Below are 22,554 nucleotides of genomic sequence, written 5' to 3' on the forward strand. Positions count from 1 at the left end.
CAGTCATGGTGAAGAAGCAACCATTGCTAGTCACTCGAGCCTACAGTGCGAATCTCTACAAAGGATTCGAACTACCCTGGGAGGCGAGAAAATTCGAGCCAAAGCCTTCCTATATTAACCTGGTTGAGAGAAACCGGTTCGGGGAGCGCAAATGAAGATGCAGCCAAGCACATGGAGATTTTTATTGATTATAGCTGCTCTATACTCCCGCCGGCCGGTGTGACCCAAGATCAGATCAAGGAGACCATGTTCATTTTCTCCCTTCGTGATGCTGCAAGGGAGTGGTATAGAGATCTGGACCGAGCCGCTCATGGGATCACCGACTGGAATTCCTTAGCCCTGGCATTCTACAAAAAGTACTTCTCTGCCTCAAAGACGAATGCCATTAGAGCTCAGATCACGAGCTTTAAACAAGGGCCTGATGAGAACTTTCATGAAGCATGGGTCCGTTTCAAGAAACTGGTGCGAACCATACCGCACCATGGGTTCGAAAAATGGAGTCTTTGCAACCAGTTCTATAATGGGTCGTATGACGATCGAGGGCTATTTTGGATCTGCAGCCAATGGCCGATTTCTTGAGAACATGGGAGAGACTAAGGGGTGGAAGATCATCGATGATTTGGCCACTCATAAGGCTGAATATGGGAATTCGAGAGGAAACCAGAGGAGAGCGCAGAATCTTCCTCTGTTCGCCGCACTAGAAGCTCTCACCGCAAGGTTTGACAAATATGAATTGGGAGGAGCTTCTAAAGGTGGGATGTACCATGTTAACGCTGTTTTTGACGGTCCTTTCATCTCGTAGAAGATGTGGAGCCGAGGGGCATGTCTCAGAGAATTGTTCTGTCCCCTTTGAGTCTTGTGCTGCCTTTCAACACTATAGGCAGACAAACACGTACTATGAGTCGAATGTCCACCCCAACTTGAGGTGGAGTAGCCAGAATGTCCTGAATCCGACTCAACCTCCACAACAGCAGCAGCATCAAGCTTATATGCCCCCCTCATCATAAGCAACAACAATACCAAAAACCTCCTTATGTGCCGCAGCAGCAACAACAATCCCATGGTTCTGATTTTGCTGAGTTTAAGAACTTGCTGCTGAAGGAGTCCCAAGCTAGAGAGGCCGGGATGAAGCTACTAGAGAGCCAAATTGCTCAGTTGGCTAGTAAGAGTACGTACCACTCGAGCTCCCGGACACTTACCCACTCAAACTGACCAGAAAGAAACCTTGAATGCCATTACTTTGAGGAGTGGGGCTACCCTGGAGGGGTCTGCTATGGTCGAGGATGCCCCTGAAAAGAATGAGGCGGAACCGAGTCAAAAGAAAGCATTAACGAAAAATAACAAGAACAAGGCGTCTACCAGGTATATCGGCCGATCGATCGATATACCCGATCGATCGATCGATATACCTTGGCCGATCGACCGATATGCGGGTTCAGGAGCTCGAATCGTACATCTCGGCCGATCGATCGAGCAAGGTGGTCGATCGACCGAGACCCCCGCGATATTGAGAAATTTCGTCCTTCAATGCCCGATAATTTGAGAGACCATTTGTTCTGGGGTTCGACAACTCCGAAAGTATTGGGGCAAGACCCGAAAGTCTTTGATGGGTCCGTCCCGATTCAAGTTCGACCCAATGTCGGTCAATGGCTCACATTTGAGACGGTCTGAGGAGGGTTCAAGCTTCAATAAGGAGAAGGTGGTGGACTTTCAACCTAAGTCCACGGATGCCGGCATGCGAGACTTAGAAGAGAGGGCTAAGGTACTTCTCTCAGCCCCATATCCAGAGAGACTAGTGCCGACAAAGGAACAGGTATCTTTCAATAAATTTAAAAAGGTTATTCGTAGTTTGAATGTACAAGTTCCTTTCCTTGAGTTGGTCAATCAAGTGCCTGCATACACTAAATTCATGAAACAACTCTTGTCTAAGAAAAAGTCACTTAAAAATGTGCATACTGTCGTATTAACCAAAGAGTCATGCTCTTATTTGTCTCACACTGCACCCCATAAGCTAGAGGACCCGAGTAGCTTTTCTGTTCCTTGCAATATAGGTACCTTCTCTATCGAGAAGGCATTATGTGACTTAGGAGCTAGTATAAGTGTCATGCCTTTGAGTCTAGCTAGGAAGCTCAAATTGACTAGGTTCGCAATGACAGATATGACAGTACAGATGGCTGACCAATCTGCGGTCCAGCCAATAGGAGTCTTAGAGGACATCCCCGTCCAAATAGGGAAGTTTTTCTTCCCCGTCGACTTCGTTGTACGTGACATGCCTGAGGATGCCCACATTCCCATTATTTTGGGTAGGCCATTTCTGCACACTGCTGGTGCAGTCATAGATGTCGGTCTAGGAACCTTGACTTTTAAAGTGGGCAAGCATTCTATTGTTTTTGCCCAACCGTCTAAGAAAAAGGACCCCATGTGGCCTGTGACTTGTAACACGATTTCTGATAAGAAATCGTACTTTAAGCTTCCTGATTTACCTATCTCTATTCCTGTTGTAACCCCTCCGCCCCAGATTGGGAGCAAATTGGAGGAAGATTTGTCTATTTCTGATATTGCAGGAGCTGGTTTGGGGAAGGAAGAGCCGCAAGTCACCCACCAAGAAGAAGCCAATCGTTTCACGAGGAGGTCTTGGTTGCCCTAGCTATGCCACTGATGAGGAAGTTGATGACGAGCCGGTCAAAACAAGGGAGTCCGACTTGGACTTTGATGAGCAAGAAGAGGTCATTGACTGGGGAGATGACGAAAGTGTATATCCGTTGAGCCATACGGACGTGGAAGCTAAGAAGGGTGCAGCTGATAAGATAAGCACCGTTGAGGCTACCTCTAGTAGCCAGAAGCCGACGAAGTGGGCCATTCCGTGGCCGTTCTTGATCAACTACTAGTTGATCACATGTTTTCCAAACTTTTTATTTGCTTTTGTTAAACACTTTTTATTGCTTTTGTGTGCGCGAAACTTCGCATTTTATTTTGCTTGCTTAGGATTTTATGCGTTTTAGACTTTATTTTGGGTTTTCGCAATTTTGGGCGCGTATTATTGTGCATTTGCAGGTTTTTAGACCTCTTTAGCTCAAGTAATTGAGCAAATACGAAGAAATAAGAAGTAAGAGCAGTATTTTCAGTCGATCGACTGGCCTGAGTGGTCGATCGACTGATCTGCAGGTTCCAGGAGCTACTGTTCCTTTCACCTCGGTCGATCGACCTACCTGCACTGTTGTACCTGTTTACGACCTCTCTCCTGCTATGTTTGGTCGATTTGCGGAATTAAGGGAGTTTTCTACTCCACTTTATCTTCCGTCATTTATTTATTTCTTCTATTTTTCTCAATTTTGCACATAATACCGCTTCATTATTATCTTTCTCGATTTTATGCGTGGTACTTTGTGTAGGGTAATATCCGTATAAAACCCTTAAATTTTAGGACTATAACGCAAAATTTAACATGTGATTATTGACATAAAACAAAATTACAATAGAAAACGATAAAGCACAAGAATTAACCTCGGGTCCTTGAGAATTCGGCCTAAGATAGAAATCAACGTAGATTTCCTCCTAATCGTTGCACCCAAGACCGTCTGAGACTATGCCCCTTGTGCTAGAAATACTCTCTAATTGACTTGCAATATTGAGAGAGTTGTTGTGAGTTTTTCGATGTGAGATCTAGAAATTTCAGAGAAAATTGCTCCGAAACCCTAATTTTTTTTGCAAAAAAAATGATTAGGTTACAAAAGGCGAGAAAGCTCTCCTTTTGTTCTCCTTGGTTCGGCCAAACCGAGAGCCTCATGGGGAAGTGGGCTTTCACTTCCTCTTTATTTTAACTCGTGGTCCGACTCGAAAAAGCTAAATGTATATGACGCGATTTTATTATAAATCGTCATCGGTTATTAAAATATCGTCTAGCAACATGAATTAGTCGATATAATAATACATGTCCGATAATGACAATATTGTATAATTAATTTATTCAATATACATTAATCAAATATAAACGTTTATATTTAATTTACGAATTAACTGTTTAATTCATCTTAGCCATTATTATTTAATCCGTATTAAATAAAATATCTCAACATCGCGTTTGACAAATTATTAGTCAATAACTCCGACTAACTGCTTAGTCATATTAGGCATCAACATGACTGTATTTTCATACCGTCACATCTCTCAAACGTATCCTATAGGTGTGACTTTTAGGGACCAGTTGATCACCGCCATCAGTATGACAATAACGTCAAACTTATCTAGCAAGCCAACCGTTATTGATAAACGTGGACCAACTGATAATAATACAAAAGTATACCCTTTGATCCTTTTAGAGATTTAAATGTTATTGCACTAACTGTAGAGGACACCAGCCCCAACAAGTTCCCACTTGTCCGTACAAGTGTATGTGCAATAACGTTATCCGCACTAACTGGAGGACACGGCTCCAACAAACTCCCACTTGTCCGTACAAGTGTATGTGCGATAACCGATTCTCATATTTATTTAAAATTTCTCCCACTCAATGTAAAACAATTTGCAGATCCGGATCCGCAAAGGTCGTATTTTACAATCGATCTGTATCAAGAGTGGTTTCCCCGACTAGAGAGTAACTCAACTGATAAAACGAATTCGTATTCGAGCATGGCCATGCATTTCGCCATTCTGACTCCTCGAGTGGCCCCGAGAAATATCGAGTACCGATAAAGGCTGAATATTTCCTTCAACTCGACTCCTTCCGATCTAAGCACAAAGCATGAAATGACCCAGAAAAAATCTACTTGGCCCCCTGTTATGGATGACCGTGAGAAAGAAACCAAAGTCACCCAAAATCTGCCTTAGTCTCAAGAGACAGTCGATAGTCAAAAGAATCGATTCTTAGGATCACCATGGGGGTCCTATCCACGACCTGGCACCGAATGTTATAAAACATTTAGGACTCCACGTCGATGTCACAATTGTGTCCTACGAGATATCCGTATAAATCGCCTCTGTGATTGGTCAGTCAACCTTTTGACTTATGGCTCGTTGAACCCACCATCAACCAACGTCACAAAATAATTGCCAGAGTTATCAGCTCACGTGGGCAATTAAGGACCAAAAATATAATGTTTGTTCAGTTCACTTTGTGGTGTTCAAAATTGTCGTACAAATCCACACGAAAAACAGAATATATAAATATCAAAACGATGATGTCGTATAGAGTACAAAAGAGAATGAATCTAATCCATAAAAGAGTACTACAACTCAGGAACACGTTTAATTCCAATGGAATTAACATGCCCTTCATGCTTATCTTGTCGTAATGGTTTAGTGAGAGGATCTGCTATGTTATCATCTATAGCAATCTTTTCTATCACTACTTCCTTTTGCTCCACGTAATCTCGGATTAGATGAGCTTTCCGTTGTACATGTCTAGATTTGTTGCTAGACTTAGGCTCCTTAGCTTGGAAGATGGCACCTCTATTGTCGCAATAGATGGTGATCGGGTCATTCGAACTAGGCACTACGGATAGTCCTTGTAAGAATTGACGCATCCATATCGCTTCCTTTGCGCCTTCGACGCGGCATAGTATTTCGGACTCGTCGTAGAATGTAACCCTTTGTTTGGAACTCTTCCAGCTGACTGCAACGCCATTAAGAGTAAAAACGAATCCAGACTGAGATTTTGAGTCATCTCGATCCGTTTGGAAGCTAGCATCTGCGTAACCGGTTGCGCATAGCTTTTGTTCGCCTTCATAAGTCAATGCCCAATCTTTAGTCCTCCGTAGGTACTTAAGAATGTTCTTGACAGCCATCCAATGTGATTCACCTGGATGCTGTTGGAATCGACTTGTCATACTCAATGCATATGCCACGTCCGGACGTGTGCATATCATGGCATACATGATTGATTCTATAGCCGAGGCATAAGGAATCCGTGTCATGCGCTCTTTCTCTTCCGGTGTCTCTGGTGCCTGAGACTTGCTCAAATGCACCCCTGGAGCCATAGGAAGAAACCCCTTTTTGGAGTTAGTCATGCTGAATCTCTCTAGTATCTTGTCTATATAAAACTCCTGACTGAGAGATAACATCCGACACGATCTATCTCGATAGATACGGATGCCCAAAATTCTTTGTGCCTCACCCAGATCTTTCATCTGGAAATGGTTCTTCAACCATACTTTTACCGAAGTTAAGAGAGGTATGTCATTCCCAATCAGGAGTATGTCATCGACATACAATATTATGAAGACAATCTTGCTCCCACTCGACTTGATATATAGACATGGTTCCTCGACCGATCGAGTAAATCCATTTTCTTTTATCACTTGGTCGAAACGATGATTCCAACTCCTAGAAGCTTGCTTAAGTCCATAAATGGAACGCTTAAGCTTGCATACTTTCTTAGGATGTTCAGGATCGATGAAACCTTCGGGTTGTACCATGTAAAACTCTTCCTCCAAAAAACCGTTTAAGAAGGCGGTTTTCACATCCATCTGCCAAATTTCATAGTCATGAAAAGCGGCAATCGCTAAGATAATCCGAATGGAACGCAGCATGACTACGGGTGCAAAAATTTCATCGTAGTGCAAACCTGGCACTTGGGTGAAACCTTTAGCAACTAGTCGTGCTTTATAGATATCTTGTTGACCTTCCACAGAATGCTTTATCTTGTAAAGCCATTTGCATTGAAGGGGACGAACCTTAGCAGGTAAGTCAACAAGATCCCATACGTTGTTCTCATACATGGAGTCCATCTCGGATTGCATGGCCTCAAGCCATAGCTTTGAGTCGAATCGGTCATGGCACCTTTATAGGTTGCGGGTTCACTACTCGTTAAGAGTAGAATGTCATCTATGTCATGTTCCTCGACCATACCAATGTATCTGTCCGGAGGAATAGAGACTCTTCCCGACCTCCTAGGTTCCTCAGAATATTAACTGCAGTAGGGATTGAAGGAATTGGTTCCTCCAATGGTTGCTCGATTTGGTTCTGGAATCTCCGACAGTTCGAAGGTTCTATCACTCTTTGCATTCTCGAGAAATTCCTTCTCTAAGAATGTCGCACTAGCCGCAACAAATACACGTTGTTCGGTTGGCGAATAAAAGTAATGACCTTCAAGGCATTCAAAATAACGGTAAATAAGATGCATCAACTAAAATAAAATTTATTCGTGACATAATTCCGTAATTATGTTAAATTTATCCAAACCACCTTTAATGACTAAAATTATGTGACAAAACCGCTTTAATCAACTTAATTTTAATCCATGATAATCCGTTAATTTAAATCGCTTTAAAATAACTAACTGGTACGTGAGTGAACCGTTTCACTATCAAGCGAATGCATAAAATCCGTATTATGCATATGTAATGGCCAAAAGAAAAATTAAACACGAGAAATGAATTTTTCAGCGCTGCCAAAACAAAATGGACTCGATCAACTGATACTGCCAGTCGATCGAGAGGTTTGCCAAACAGAAAGTGCTCGATCGACTGAACTCAAGGTCGATCGAGTAATTCTATTAGGAAAGCTGTTCGATCGAGTACGAGGACTTCTCGATCGAACAGTTAGGATTTTAAAATTGGTCGATCGAGTATAGCATGTACTCGATCGAGTAAAAACAAGACAGAAAAACACTCGATCAAGTAGTAAACCACTCGATCGAAAGCAAAACGATTCTGAAAATTAAAACCCTCGTGAAAAAGATTTGACAAAGCAAAATCAATGGCAATTTTGACCTAATCCTTATAAAAATTAAATCAACAATTGACAAAACTTTAACATATCACTATAATGATCGTGTAAAATAGCAATATGCAAAAACAAAACGACAACAATAACCGTGTATACATGGCACGGTTTACAAAAAAAACAAAAACAACCGTGATACACATATGGCCGCACGGTTTTCTATGCAAAGCAAGATCGTTTCAAATCGTTTTATAAAAATCACAAAGAAAAATTTACGTGGCCTCGCTCTGATACCACTTGTAGGGTAATATCCGTATAAAACCCTTAAATTTTTGGACTATAACGCAAAATTTAACATGTGATTATTGACATAAAACAAAATTACAATAGAAAACGATAAAGCACAAGAATTAACCTCGGGTCCTTGAGAATTCGTCCTAAGATAGAAATCAACGTAGATTTCCTCCTAATCGTTGCACCCAAGACCGTCTGAGACTATGCCCCTTGTGCTAGAAATACTCTCTAATTGACTTGCAATATTGAGAGAGTTGTTGTGAGTTTTTCGATGTGAGATCTAGAAATTTCAGAGAAAATTGCTCCGAAACCCTAATCTTTTTTGCAAAAAAAATGATTAGGTTACAAAAGGAGAGAAAGCTCTCCTTTTGTTCTCCTTGGTTCGGCCAAACCGAGAGCCTCATGGGGAAGTGGGCTTTCACTTCCTCTTTATTTTAACTCGTGGTCCGACTCGAAAAAGCTAAATGTATATGACGCGATTTTATTATAAATCGTCATCGGTTATCGGTTATTAAAATATCGTCTAGCAACATGAATTAGTCGATATAATAATACATGTCCGATAATGACAATATTGTATAATTAATTTATTCAATATACATTAATCAAATATAATCGTTTATATTTAATTTACGAATTAACTGTTTAATTCGTCTTAGCCATTATTATTTAATCCGTATTAAATAAAATATCTCAACATCGCGTTTGACAAATTATTAGTCAATAACTCCGACTAACTGCTTAGTCATATTAGGCATCAACATGACTGTATTTTCATACCGTCACATCTCTCAAACGTATCCTATAGGTGTGACTTTTAGGGACCAGTTGATCACCGCCATCAGTATGACAATAACGTCAAACTTATCTAGCAAGCCAACCGTTATTGATAAACGTGGACCAACTGATAATAATACAAAAGTATACCCTTTGATCCTTTTAGAGATGTAAATGTTATTGCACTAACTGTAGAGGACACCAGCCCCAACACTTTGTTTGTCTTTTCAGGTACTTATTAGTAGCACTGCTGGCTACTGAAACCTCCTAGCTCACGCTGGTTTGGGGAGGTTTCCTTCGCTGCGCTTAAAGTCTTGTAAGTTCCCGATTTCCACTTCATGTCATTTTTATTTGTTTATTTTCCCGCAAATTCCCATTTCTCTTTTCTTCATTACATGATTTTGCACAATGGGGACATTGTGCGATTTGGTTTGGGGAAGGGTTTTGCGTCGCATATCATTTGCTTGCATTCACGTTTACATTTTGTTTTGCATTGTTTATTTCATTCTTATATTCAAAAAATTCAAAAAAATTTCAAAAATTTCAAAAATTTCAAATAAAATGCATGTTTATTTTAGCATATAGGTCGAGTCGGAACGGTAGTATTTCAAGGATGATATTGCATTTGCATTTGTTTTGCCTAAGCCTTGCTTGATTAACATGTTATTAGTAGAATCGTATAAGTGCATATCCACGAGTTTTCGTTAATTATTTGCTGAACTTGAGACTTGACTTTGAAAATTGGCAAACTACATCATATTTCTGAGATTTAGAGCCTATAACTGGTGACATCTATGACCGATTTATTTAGGAATGTGAGTAGTACTCCTTATAAGACATGTCATATCAATTTGCATAAATATGAACTTAATCTACTTAATACCTGTATGCATTCGGTTTGTGGTTAGTTGACACATGTGGTAGAGGTTTCCCCTTATTCGTTTTGCCCATGAACTCCACACTGCCAAAAATATCCTTTTTGTCCCATTTACTACATCCTACATTTAGCCTGCCTTTGTCAAGCTAGTAGTCCGTGTTCTTGGGATTGTTACTTAGTTTTTGGTTGTAAATGCTCTCATTGAGATTTAGTTGGGAAAATGAAATGAAGGAAGGAAATAAAAAATAGAAAAGAAAAGAAAAGAAGTGAAAAAGAATGATTCGAAAATATGAAAAAAAAGGGTTCTGTACTGTTTAAGCGGTCGATCGACAGGCATCATAGGTCGATCGACTGAGGTTCGAGAAAAAGAAATCAAATTCGCATAATTCAAATCCTTATCTTTTGGCGATTTTTGCTCCCATGTTTTATTCTTATCTTATGGGGAGTTAGTTGATTACCTTTATACCTGGAGATTGTGAGATTTGTGCTTGCTATAGCACCGTTTCATTTGTTTTTGAGCAAGAAGTTGGATGTTGCCATATGGTTCCGTTTCGGTACTAGCTTGATCACCTGTACCCCCACTTTTCCATAAATGTTTTGCCTCTTCTTACCCATACCTCACATATCCACATATATACCTCGGCATGTGTCATGGTCTCTTGTTGGTTGGAATGCATATGTACAGTTGTAGAGATTATTTTCAGATTAGACTGCAGGCATGTTCTTATAGGTCGTAGTTAGGTGAGAGTCATTACAAAATGAATTCTTTCTATCTTTTACATATATTCACCTGTGCTTATTTGAGTGATATGAGCGACCCGTAATAGTCCAATTTGATAAGTCTCTACAGTTGACGGTTCAGTAGTTTTAACGATTCCATTACTCGTTTGCATGATTCATTTGCTAATTGATTGTTGGTTGTGCATTAAATTGGTTTAGGCTTTACATGTTGCATTTCGCTCTGAGATTGAACTCGTTCCATTAGGTCATTAGATTGAGTCTTGTTCTTGCTTGGGGACAAGCAAGGGTTTGGTATGGGGAAGTTTGATGCGTGTCTTTTATATGATGTTTTGCACCTCATTTTACACGCATTTCAGAGCTCATTTGTGTAGTTTAAGCTGCCATTTCCCCCATTTCCGTCTACTTTCGTGTTTTTGTACTTTATTGCAGAAATGTGAAGAATTCAACGGAAATTGAGCTAAATCCGTCCCCGACTATCCTGCATTGCAATTGACGTGAAGTATTGACTCGAGGAATGAGCTTGGTGCGCATTTCAAAGCCCAAAAGACAAATCCACGAGATTATAGAAGTCAAGTAGCAGCTAAAGCAGTCGATCGACCACTACCATCAGTCGATCGACCAACCTCGGGTTCGTGGTTATCAGACATATCAAGAGCGATCGATCGATCGCCATGCTTAGTCGATCGACCAAGCTGCTATCCCAGACGAGAATTAAAAGATCGAGGAAACCGTCTTATCGCTTTATGTTAATTATTTTCCGAAGCTACTGTACACTGAAGAGCAGTCGATCGACTGCCATTCTTAGTCGATCGACCAAGCTGCTATCCCAGACGAGAATTAAAAGATCGAGGAAACCGTCTTATCGCTGTATTCCTTCTATTCTACTTTCAGTTCATCTTTATTCATTATTAGTATAGAATTGTTAGTTAGTTTCCCGAAACCGTCTTATCGCTTTATGTTAATTGTTTGTTCTACTATTTTTAGCATGAAATCAGTAGTCTTTATCGTCAATATTATTGTTATTTTTGCCATAGCCATGAGTAGCTAAATCAATTGTGCTAGGATGTAGGGGAATTGTAGTGTAGGCGGCAATATAATGAACACGGCCTGATTCGCGTGTTGGTCGATCGACCACCCTACCCGGTCGATCGACTGACCACGTGAGGTTTTATTTTCGTTTTAATTGTTTTAATTCTTTATTCGACGAATCGAGTGCACACGACTAGTTGAATGCTTAGGATATGACTGACCCATTAGATCGAGAGATAGGGACAGTTGCTAGATCACCAATTAAAATGACTAAACTACGCTGAGATCGTAAGATAGGTAAAGTTTAGACCGTAAATCACTTTTTCAGGACGAAAGTCAGTATTAGTGATATTAGGGACCTAAAGCGAGATCGAAAGATGCTATTTGTTAAGAGTGGATCGAGAGGACCTCTTTATTTCCCGCCTCATGTGTTTGATTTAGACTTGTTTAATATGCTGCCGCCGAAACTATAACGAACCAACCATCCTAGTACCTCTTTTATACTTGATTTTATATATTTCATTAGTTTACTTTTCTTGTGTTGTTATTAGCCTTAGACCAAACCCAATCAAACCCCTCCTTTTGTTACCTTAGACCGAATTTAAACAACTAGAAATTACGTCTGCCTCTCTGTGGTTCGACCTGACTTCCGCTATCTATAGTTGTAGTTGGAGTTTATAAATATTATTTTTGACACCTCACGACGGGTATCAGAGCCGCTAGAAGAAAATTGACTTATAAAAGGCGAGACTTTCTGAGAACCGCTGGTAGGAACTTCACTTTACAGAGGGGCGAGACTTTCCGAGAACCGCTGGTAGGAAGGCATGACGTTCCGAGAACTGCAGATAATAATCAATTTGGTCGAAGGCGGGACTTTTTGAGAACCACTGAAAAATAATCTGCTTGCATCGTCTCAAGCGCGTTTGTATTTTGATCGAGAAATGTATAGGCTGTATAGTGGAAATGAACTATCGCTGGGGAATAAAATGTCCGCAAATCGCAATGGAAAAATAAACTTGCGTCGATATCAAACGAACTTTGGCAAAAAACTTGAGGTTGAATCTACTTGCGTCGGTCTCAAGCGAACTCTGTTTCTGAGAAATACCTAGGTTGTAAGCGGCAACGAACTCTCACTGGGGAACACACCGACGATTAGGAACATCTTGATCGTAATGGAAGAAACCTTGAGCATCACTGTGAATACTACTAGGGAATATCTTGACTGTCGCTGGGGAGAATGAAGACTTGGGCGAAGCCCCCAGTTGAAGCGAGCTACATTTCTTATGCTCACCTACATGGTTAGTAGCCACACAAGAATGCAATCTAATAGACAAATAGCACATAGCACATGAGGAAACACACAAATTTTGAAAGCTCTTTTCTTTATTAAAATTGTTTAAAACTTGAAATAAAGGTGGAACTTGTTGCTTGTAATGCGTTATGCATATCCAATGGGCTCTAGTCACATGACTTGATGCGATATAGACTCATACAGACATAAACTTGATGGACTGACGCAACACTGAATTAGATTTGACGCGACACAAAGATGAATTTGACAGACTTTGCTTAAGTATGCGCAACCCCTAGCCAAGTGTGGGCGACAACGCGTATCAGTTCCAAAGGTAAAAGATGTGCAATAATGAGGACATATAAAGGCAAGGCATGAGCCATGGATCAACTGTCTACTTAGATGTCTTTTGCCACTGTCTCGCGTAACGAGACTCCTTCTTGAGATACGATAACTTGGAGAATCGATCTAAGACCTTTGTCATTGTCCGGACCAAGCACTAGCTTGACTCAAATGAGACTCAAGAGTAAAAGGGAGGAATAAAAGAAGAGTGACATCTCGGAAGAGAAGCCCTCAGGATGAGAAGATGACCTTAGAATTTGGTAAAAAGGGAGACTGGGCGACAAGAAGGAGCCCCCAGTAAAGAAGTGTTGGTTGTGGAAGGAATGATAATTGAGGTTGCAAGTTGATGGTTGGGGTGGTTGATAAGTGAGGTTGAAAGTTTATGGTTGGTGCAGTTGATAATTGAGGTTGAAAGTTTATGGTTGATGTGGTTGTGTCCTTGTCAAAGGACTGCCTATGTATTCACATAGAGTAAAATCAAACCAGATCGTAGTTCTGAGTGTATGCCTAAGCTATGCTGTTAGGGCCTTAAAATGCATGGGTCACGAGGGTAACAATCCTTTGGCGACTCAAAGAACCGATTTGAGATAACTTCCTCTGATCATAGACCAAAGAGGTATAATTAAATTTATAAAAAATTTCTTTATCGTATGAGCACACTCAACGGACCCTAAGGATGATTTGGGTATGTCCTGTTCTGGGTAGCAAAGTATTTGAAGACTCCGTGTCTGGGTCAAGGTGAAACTGGATTGGATATTTGGAATGTGGAGCTCAGAAATAAGAGGCTTTGATGAACAAATCTCTGGAGCTTGATTTTGTGGAGTTAAGGCTCAATGGGATTATGGCTTGGAAATGGAGTCTCGGGCTTGATGTAGCCTGAGCACATAAAGGTAGGTTAATTGATGCAGGATCAAGTTTCGATGTCCTGGCTCTAAAGGACGGGTATATTTGACAAGTTTGAGAGGATTCTCAAAATTCCTAACTGTCTCTCTGTAACGGTCTCGAGAAGGACTTAGGGTGTGTAAAAGGCTAAGTGAGGGTGCTAGCTGACCATCTTTATCGATGTCTTGATTCTACCCTAAAACTTGATTCTTTATAGACTTCAGCATTATTCTGTTCAGTATTTGATTTCAGGTTTGTTCTTGATTCAGACTTGGATTCTTGGTCCGGAATATATCTCGGCTTTTTGCTCAGATTCTTGATTCAGGTTTTTGAAGATAACTTTGACTTTGGATATTGACATTTGACTTGCTTGATTGAGCCTTCTTCTTTTGACTCTTTTGTCTTGGATTACGGGCATAACCGTGACCTTGGATATTGATCTCGATCATTTCTCTTGATTGATCCTTTGTCTTTGATCATGGCCCGTATCGTCTTGGATTTGCTTGCTACCATGGATTTCGGTCAGACTAGCACCTTTGGTATGAAAGGGTTGGTCTTTAGTAAACAGGTTATTTATTGTGGGGAATGGGCTTGCCTTCCGTCATGAATCGTTAACAAGGGAGATTGTCTGGATTTGTTCTAGAATATCTTGACATAGGCCTGTCCTAAATCGGGTATTATAGCAAGAGGTTTCTATTGCCAGACATGGAATAGGTAATAAAAGAACATGGAGTTTCAGATCCTCTACAACTTGGAACAAAAACGTCGACTAAGTGCACTCACATCGACTTGGCATGCGTTGTTGTTGTTTGTTTTAAAATGTCTCAAATCAATTCTTGTCGTCACAAGAAATGGTAAAGGAAGAGATATAATAGGATATATGGATTGAAAAAAAATGTACTTTTATTGAAATGAAGAATGAATTTATAGACTCGAGAAGACATGTGACTCGTGGGACAGCCCCCAGGTTGTCACTAGGTAATGGAAATGAAAAGAAAGACAAACAGACACTGGAATAATTATGGGAAAGAAAGCCTAAGACTCGAACGTGGACGCAGGTTCTGACTCGATCTTAGATCCAGACTCGTAATCATCGGCCCATGCTTGAACATATACTTTTCCAAGAATCGCCGGATCGGCTTTGAGCATTCATCCATTTGAGCACCTCGTCCTCGTCGCTGAGAACACTGGAAGGATAACAGTCTAGAAGACCTTCATGTTGTTGAAGAGTAAAATGCCCATGAGGGTCATTCTTCCCTTTTAAAAGATCTAGAGCCGATAAAGATATCTTGCCATGATCCAACATATTTTTGATGGTATCCCTGAGCTTATAACACTCCTCAGTGTCGTGTCCTTTGCCCCTATGGTATTGGAAATATTGAGAGCCATCCTAAAAACGACCTCTCCTTTCGGGACTAGGATCTGGAGTTAGACCAATTTGTTGGATTAGCCCTTTGGAGGCTAGCCTTCTAAAGGCAACGACATAGGGAATACTCAAGTTGGATAGAGTCCTTCGCGGATGTGTGGTCCTTTTTGGAGAAGGCTTCACTAACTTTACTTCGGTAATGTGGATAGCATGCTTACTAGGAGTTGGCATGGATGAGGAATCTCCTTGAATGATGTTTTGTGTGGATTTTGCGCAAGGCAAAATCAGGTCAGGGTTGATTTAAGTAGGGTTAACTAGCTCTAATCGGTCTATTGATCAGGTCGTCAGGGTCAAAATGTATGCTATGAATATAAAAAAATAACAATAATAAGACAAAGAATTTTGTACGTGGAAAACCCTTGAATGGGAAAAAACCACGGGCACCAAGCCAAGAGAGGATTTCACTATATAATTGGGAGAATCAGCGTATGATAATGACAATATTAATATTTCTCTAAGTGTGGAATATTTAGACGTATGCTTTCTCTTGTGTAAGAATGAGATATCTCCAATGTCTTCAAAGTGTTCCTTATATAGGCTTCAACTTGAAAGACTGCCTGATGCTGGATTTAATGCGGATTATTCTCCATAATTGTCCATAATAATTGTCAATATTTCTCCCTTAATTACTGCATTTATTGCAAGATCTTTCCATTCAATGCTGCGTATGTAATCCTTTTATAATACGCGTTTATGGTCTAATATCGTCCTGATATTTTGACCGTTGTCCTCTCCATGGCCTGGCGCCTATCTTCATGTTTCCTGACATCCTGACAGCCTGACAGTCAGGTTTAGATGAGATACTGATCAGGGAGGTCTGCGGATTTCCGGGCCTAACAATTGCCCCTTATCTCCTTATTTTCAGTGTGTCAGGACGAAAAATGAGGAGATAACCTTAATCTTGGAAAAATTACCCAACGGCTAAGTTATGCCCAGTCAGTTTTCCGTAACGGCTATTTTATTGCAGTTTATAACGCGTGTAAGATTTACTGCAACTTCCTTAATGATTATCCACTTCCTTTGCGGTTGAAACCCTAATCTTCTCCACTATAAATACCTGCGTGCTTCATTAAGTTGAACTCCACCAAAATACTTCTTCTCATTTCTCTCTTAATAATCTTTCTCTCTAGTTCCCTTAATTCCCAGTTTCTTCAATCTTCGATCAATTCCTCATAATCTTTCAATAATGGTTGCAAAAAAGAAGTCTACCAGGGCAGCGACTCCTGTAACCCCTCCTTCTCAGAATCCTGAGGAAATTTCTTCTAAAAATTTGCCTACTTCTTCTGCTGCTCAACCTTCCATGATCAGCAAGCTGAGTGATTCTCCATTGGAGATGATCTCAATTTCTCATGGTGACTTCCAATTCAGGCCTACGAAGGCTTTGAAGGATGATCAGTCTCTTGCAAATCGTTTGAAGCCTGAGTTTGAGAAGGTATTAAAGGATAAGGGGATCATCCATGCTGATGCTGAAGTCTGGATCCCTGAGAATTCTCCTATCAGAGCCGACTGGGCTTGTCCTGGTTGGTTCTGCATTCATGACTGGGCTTACAGGGTAGGTTGTAAGCTTCCTTTTTCTCCTCTTATGGTTGAGGTTATTAAGGAGATTGGCGTTCCATCTTATCAGCTCATACCTATGGTGTGGAAGGTTGTGTTTTCCATTGATTATCTCTGTAAAAAGCACAATATCTCGTTTTCCCTTGATGATCTGAAGGCTTGTTACGCTGTTAAAACCAATAGTCCTGGCCGTATAAGTTTTAAGGTCAGGGCTTCTACTACTCCTCTTTTGAGCAATCTGGACAGCGGCCATGATAAGGGTTGGGCTGCTGGGTACATGTTTGTCAGGACCAATTCTGTGGGTCCTAACCTGGCGTATTTAAATTACGAAGCTTGTGTTGCTGGTGAGTTTCTTTCTTTCGTCCTGCATGTTTTACTTGTTACTAAAAAATGAAATGAAATTCATATCGAATTATACCTTTTATGCGTATTTGATTGATGGTTACTCAAACCGAGTATCCTACGCCAATATTTCGCTTTTCTCGCTATTCCTCCTTTGGAGAGGTCTTGGCCTCTCTGTTGTGGGGTTGGCCATCTTCCTCGTTGCTTGAAGGTCGATGGTGCTTTGCCGGGTGGCTAAACCTTCGGGGTCGTTAGTGCCACTACCTCAGCGATAAGTCTATCTTAATTTATCTCTTCTTTTTCTTTGGCTTCCGATAATGTTTAGTTTGTATTGTTAATATAGTGTTTCGTGTTGTAGCTACCAGGTCATCTACTCGTCTTGCCGGGTTCGGTATGGTGACCTTTCACCAGCCGGCTAAGATCAAGGAGGAAGGTTCCAGGGAAGCAGAGATGTGAACTGTTATAGATTTGATCAGATCCGATGCTCCCAAGGTCACTGTTGTACTGCGCCCCTTTGAAACAAGTTTAGCGACCCAAAAACGAAAATTGGAGATGTTGACATTTCTGCCCTGGTCAGGGAAGTGAAAGCCAGGGTGGATAATATGGAGGCTGCTAGGGTGAAGATCAGGGATTACGCTGCTTCTAGATCAGATGCCATGCTCACCCTTGACCCTGTTGAGATTGCTACTCGGCGGTTACTTGGTGGATCATTCGATCGGCCCTCTTGGCAGTGCCTTCGCTTCTTTGTAAGGGAGGTAGGTGGAACAATTTTTATGTGTGTTTTGTTTGGGTAGTCTTTATTATTGGGGTATATTATTCATACTTTTCTTCCTTTTTCGGTCGGGTGTCTTGCGACTGTCTCCATAACGCCTATCGGCTACTTCTTTGGTAGCCAGGATTAATCTGATGAGATCAGATTATGATAGGCTGAAGTCTGAGCTGGATTTTGCACGAGCTGACCTGGCTGCTAAAGCTACTGACTTGGTGAGGGTGCAGGGTGAGAAAGATGCTACTAAGGCTGAGGCAATTTCAAGTAAGCGGCTTTTGCAGGAAGCTTTGGACAGAAATGAGGAGCTCACCCAGGAGAGGGACGACCTGGAGTTCAAGTTAGATAATGCTTCCCTCTATTTCTATATTAAGGGGAGGGCTGCTGCTATGTCAGAGCCTGTCGAGGCCAGGGCGAAATGGAACCCTGAAGCTAAGATGGCTTTTGCTGTTTCAAAGTATCCTGACCTACATAATATGGGAAATGAACAGGAGGTGGACTCTCCAGGGGAGCAGGATGTTGATGATGGTCCGGCCAAGGGTAGAAGTAGTGGTACTGTTTTTAAGGAGAAGCAGTAATTTGACTTTTTAGTTTGTATTTGGCCCATCCAGGGGGGATGTCCCTGGACGAACAATTTTTTTTCGTTTTTCTGGCCTTGTCTTGGTCAGGGAGACTATCCCTGGCCTTTATGAATATTTTGGTGCCTTTGCCCCAGGGGGTAAGGGCTTTATTAATGTAGGCATGGTGGCCTTTTTTGGCTGATTTTGCTTGAATTTTTGAGTTTCATCCTGTTGGGCCTGTCAAACATTTTCTTCGAATAACCTGGACATCATTTTTGTTCTATCTTGTTATTCATCAGTAATTCAACCAAGTATAGTTTTTTGCTATAATGGTTGAAGGGGTGGGAAAAACGGCCTGTCAGGAGGGCTTATGTCCCCTGCCTAGCTGGAGGGCTTGGTATTCTTCCTGTCAGGAGGGCATTTAGACTAAGTGTTTGGGAAAGAACACCCTTACACCTGTCTTACTGCGTCCAGCCGGTTGTAATCCGTGCCAGTAAACCTAGTCAGGTCAGGCAATTATTTCATGCCTGATTGGTCCCGACATTTTCAGACGGTGGTGGTTACCAACTCGTCGGGCACAGTTAAGTGCTAAATTTTTGTTTCAGAAATATATAGTAGAGTAGCCCTCAATCCTGAATATTTATGCATATAATCTTTTATCATGTATAATTGTTCAGGATTCAAGAAGTAAAATAAATGGGTTAGTTGAATATATAGATATGAGTTACATACAAAGCATGTAAAACACGTAGTTTCTCAGGTAGCATGTCAGGTTGAGTAGTGATTGAATTTATACCTGATTTGTGGCCTGATCTGATCTTTACATATGGAATAATTTTAAATGGGTTACATTCCAGGATCTTGGGATCATTTCTCCTTCTAGTGTTTGGAGCCTGTATGCTCCTTGTCTAACAATTGAATTAATTAAGTAAGGGCCTTCCCATGTGGGAGCCAATTTGCTTGCTGATTTTTCTTTTTTATTTGGAAATACTTTGCGTAGAACCAGGTCTCCTTCCCTGAAAACTCTGATTTTGACATTTTTGTTGTAAGTCCTGGCAACTGCTTGTTGGTATGATGCCATCCTAATCTTGGCAGCATCTCTTAATTCTTCTGTTAAAACCAGGTTATCTTGTATTAGGTCTTTGTTTGCTTCAACATTGTTCAAGCTGTACCTTGATGTTGGCACCGTATTTCAGCAGAATGACGACTTCATGTACCGTACACCAAAGAATAAGGTGTTTGGCATGTTGATTTCTTTGGAGTCGTCCTGTCTGCCCATAGTACTAATGGAAGTTCTTCAGCCCATCTGCCTCGTCTTTTTTTTAGCTTCTTTTTTAGGCAGCTTATGACTACCTTATTGCTTGATTCAGCCTGACCGTTGGCTTTTGGATATCTAGGGGTTGATGTTACCAGGTTGATATTCCATTCTTGGCAAAATGCTTGGGTCCTTTTCCCCACAAATTGAGTTCCATTATCACATACTATTTCTGATGGGACTCTATATCTGCAAATGATGTTTGTCCTGATGAAGGATATTACTTCTTTTTCAGTTACTTGCCTGAAAGAGTCAGCCTCAATCCATTTGGAGAAGTAATCAGTCATAGCCAACATGAATACTTTTTGTCCTGGAGCTACGGGCAGTTTTCCCACAATATCCATGCCCCACTTTATGAACGGCCAGGGTGCAGAAATTGAATGGAGGAGTTCAGATGGCTGATGCATGATTGGTGCATGAATTTGGCAGGCTTCACATTTTGAAGAGTATTCCAGGCAGCCAGCCCTCAGTGTAGGTCATTAGTAGCCTGTCCTGAGAATTTTACTTGCCGGGCTCTTTCCGCCTTTGTGGTTGCCACAGTGTCCATCGTGTATTTCTTGAAGTACTAGTTTGGCTTCGTCAGGCTCCAAGCATCTCAGGTAGGGTCCAGCCTGCGATCTCTTGAACAAAGTGTTATTGATGAAAGCATAAGTTGAAGCTCTAATTTTAAAGGCCCTTGCCTCATATCTGCCCTGAGGCAGTATTCCTCGGAGAAACCAATCTTAATAGGGTTTAGTCCAAGAGTTATTGTCCTGATTGACAGGATTGACTTGTTCAGTTTTACTGATGGCTGGCTCTAATAAATGCACAATTGGTATTTTGTCGAAAACAATGGGGGTAAAGTTCGAACCTAGGCTGGCCAGAGCATCAGCCTGGGTGTTCAGGTCTCTTGATATTTGATCTATGTCAAATAAAGCAAATTTGGCGGTAAGTTTTTTTTGCATATTCTAAATACGAAATCATTTTTGCATCCTTAGCCGTATAAATTCCCTTTATTTGATTAGCAATTAGGAGTGAATCGGTTTTTACCTTTAGGTTTTGAACACCGAGGTCTAGACATACCTTTAAGCCTGCTATCAGGGCTTCATATTCTGCTTCGTTGTTCGTAGCTTTGAACTCACAGCTTACAGCTTGTGCTATCATATCTCCCTGTGGTGATTTGTGTTAGGTTCATATACCTATTATTAGACTCCTCTAATAGTGAACAAATTAACTTGTTAATTATATGTTCTTTAGATCTAGTGCATGCATAACAAAATGAAAGATTTATAAGAAAAACAATGTCCCTTACATTGTAGGTTGGTTCGAAATATAGGGCACAAGTAAGGTCACCTTCCTTCACTTGTTCTTGAGCTTAATGTGATGAATGATCCTCCTAGATCCCAAGTATAGAAATCCTCCTTAGATTGCACCCAAGACTTATCCTTAAACTAGTATACTAATTAACTAGATTATTATACTAGTACCCTTAAAATGTTTCTAATATTATTACTATTACTACACTAGTAATGTTATTGTGATATTAGAATGGATGAACAAATGCTTGTGAATCTCATAAAACTTGTTTAGAGAAAACTGGAGAAAACTAGAGAGAAGAAGCATATTTTGCATGTAGGAGATTTGAATGAATTAGTTGTTGGAAAAATGAGGACAAAAGTCCTCTTATGGAGAGGTGAGGCCGGATGGAAGGAGCCAAAAGAGCATCTTGCTTTTTCTCCTTTTTGTCTTCACAATGTATAGGTATGTAAGAAAATGTAAGATAGGTGTAAGGCTACAAAAGCAAAGCCTATGATTATTTATCATAAAATAAATCAATCTTACACCATCACTACTCCCTCCATACGGTCCATCCTCCATAATATGGACTACCATTTTATTTTGTCAATTTGTCACTTGTCACACAATATGTCTCATGTAGTATTTTATATGTTATTAATTAATTTAATGCATATTTATCCCATAAATATCATTTTACAAATTAATTAAATTACATACAATAAATTGACTGGTGATACTTGATCACATAAATAAAATGGGTCATAAAATTATAATTCACAACATCTTATAATTATAATTAACCATTCAATCTAATCTCTATTGTTTCTCAAACAATAAGCAATTTTAGTAATAAAGCATTTTTATTACCAAAATAAATCTTATTTAATCCCATTACAATAAGATATTAATATTCTCTCTCACAAGTAAATTGTTCAATTTTAAGGAATTGATTACCTTGTATCGTCATACAATTAATCAATTTATCCATTAAGGGAATTGTCCTTTAGGTGTGACCTTAAGGGATCAACTGACCACCACCGTCACAGACAGTAATGTCAAACTCTAGTCAGCCAATCATTACCGATTAATGACGATAAGTTGATTATATAATAAATCATCCCTCACGTATTCTTTATATGAGATTTAAATTATGATATTAAATCATGTGATCGCACTATTGTCGAGGACACATTTCCTAACAATTTGAGTACTAGTCCTAACCCCGTCCCCCTGGCGTTGGATGCCCTATCTATGAATAGGGTTCATTCTTGGTCTGGGGTTTTATTTTCTAGTTGGTTGACCTCTTTTATCAGGTCTGGTTCCAGGTTAGGGCTAAAGTCAGCCACAAAGTCTGCTAGGGCCTGCGATTTAACCGCTGCCCTGGGTTCAAAGGAGATGTCGTATGTACTAATCTGTAC

At 40.5% G+C, this 22,554-nt stretch overlaps 1 non-coding gene across 1 annotated transcript; it reads right to left on the minus strand.

Moving 5' to 3' along the window:
* Window positions 1-381: 381 nt before the first annotated feature.
* LOC141593350 (small nucleolar RNA R71) lies at window positions 382-488 on the minus strand. The gene has a single exon (XR_012521439.1). It is a non-coding gene; the product is annotated as a small nucleolar RNA R71 (small nucleolar RNA).
* Between the last annotated feature and the right edge of the window lie 22,066 nt (window positions 489-22,554).

Source organism: Silene latifolia, chromosome 7 (assembly GCF_048544455.1).
Source record: "Silene latifolia isolate original U9 population chromosome 7, ASM4854445v1, whole genome shotgun sequence".
Lineage (NCBI taxonomy): Eukaryota > Viridiplantae > Streptophyta > Magnoliopsida > Caryophyllales > Caryophyllaceae > Silene > Silene latifolia.